At 57.9% G+C, this 1,755-nt stretch overlaps 1 non-coding gene across 1 annotated transcript; it reads right to left on the minus strand.

The window, feature by feature from the left end:
- Positions 1-1,305: 1,305 nt before the first annotated feature.
- Positions 1,306-1,379, minus strand: Trnan-guu (transfer RNA asparagine (anticodon GUU)). The gene has a single exon. It is a non-coding gene; the product is annotated as a tRNA-Asn (tRNA).
- Between the last annotated feature and the right edge of the window lie 376 nt (positions 1,380-1,755).

Consider the following 1,755-nt stretch of genomic DNA (forward strand, 5'->3'; position numbering starts at 1 on the left):
AGGGTACACTGGGGAGACAGCTTCTCAGCGGCTGCTGCCTTGGGAGGGGAGGTGGGGAGCACCCAGTGAGGGGGTCCCTGGGGTGCACGCAGTAGGACCATTCAGGTAACCTAGTAAGGGCACAAAACCAAAGGAAGCGCTCCGGGACAAAACCTGCAAGATAGCTCCGGGAGCTGGGCCCCAAAGGAAGTCTGTGGGACCCTAAGATGATCACCCCTAAAAGAAGACAGGCCTCTGCAAGTAGGAGTTTTGACATCGGAAAAGCCACTCACTAAACCTACTATTCTGAGTCCTCATCATCTTAGGGACAGCGAATGCACTGTCCCTCTTGAAAAATTAAATTAGATCGGAATGACTTACAAATGGTTTTATGCCTTAGTTTCCCCCTAAATGCTTGTTAAGGTGACCTTAAATGGAGGCCGGATGCATGCTATTTGGATGAACGTCAGAAAAACCCCAATTCGAGGACGGTACAGGAGCTACTTATCTGTTAATCTGCCTGAAAATCCGTCCTCCGCAAGGTCGTGTCTCCACCCCTAAATGCCCCATTTATTTGATAAATACGACCGGCCAGCTTTTGCCAGGCCTCCTCGGAGAGACATCTGGTGACTGTCCCGCTGCCTCCTTCTAGGTTCCGAGTTCTAGATGCTGCAGTGGATTCGAGACAAAGCGTCCACCAGAGGTCTTAACTGGGCAGAGAATTCTACACGCGCGGCGCGATCTTCACACAAGGGCTTAAGTGAATCATCGATTTGAAGAACACGAGTGTCCCTCATGAGATTAGGGTTGAAACTACGTCCTTGGAAGCTTTTCAGCAGAAGCCCACCGGCAGTATTTCTGCTTGAATTAAATTCCAGGGGCTATCTGCAGCCACTTAAGGGAAATGGGACGTCTTTTCCCAGATCCAAGCCCACCGTCCAAACCGTGGCCGGGGTCCAGGGTCTCACTGCCCAGGCGGGTGCGCTTCCAGGCCTCGGCTCACCGCCCCGGCTGGATGAAATAACACGCAGCGACCGGGAATCGGGACGCTAGGGGTTGGGTGCGGGGTTAGGCAGCGGGATCTACCCGTGTATCCGGCCTGCTTTTCCTTTGCGGAGACGCCGGAGCACAGGCGTGAGTCCGTCTGGGTAAACGTTAGGTGCGTGCCGGCCACCCCGAGGCTCCCAGTGCGGGTGCAGGGTGACCTGGGCAGCGAACTGCGACTCGGCTCCTTAGCTATTGTCCTCTGGGTTAGAATCGGTGCAGTATCGAGGTCCTACCAGGTTAAAAGTCTCCCGGGGATGCATTTCGTTGTAGAAAAACAGACGTCCCTGGGTGGGCTTGAACCACCAACCTTTCGGTTAACAGCCGAACGCGCTAACCGATTGCGCCACAGAGACTTGGCTTCCCGGCTGGCTGTGCGCTGCTTACACATTTCCGCTGTGGCTCTCGCCTCCCTGGGCGGCGCCACTCCGGGCGGAGGACCGCGGCGCACCGCCGGAGCTGCGGGGCGGAGCTGCGGGGCCGTAGCCCTGGGGCGCGGCTCCCCGGGGACGCGCGCCCTCCTCGGCGCAGCTGCAGCCTCTCTGTGAGTGTGGGCCGGGGCGCCATGCTCCCTGCAATGCCTGCGCGCCGTGCACGCGCTGCTGGGGAACCGTGACCTGCTAGGGCCAGAAGCCCGGGATCCTGGGAGCAATTATGACCGAGGATGAAGTCACACAGACGAAATACGACTCGTCCTGGGGGCGTCGAGGGCGCTGGCATAGTTAGGCCCAC

This window comes from Cavia porcellus, unplaced genomic scaffold (genome assembly GCF_034190915.1).
Source record: "Cavia porcellus strain 051 isolate PalLab524CR breed Dunkin Hartley unplaced genomic scaffold, mCavPor4.1 scaffold_21, whole genome shotgun sequence".
NCBI classification, from domain to species: Eukaryota; Metazoa; Chordata; class Mammalia; order Rodentia; family Caviidae; genus Cavia; species Cavia porcellus.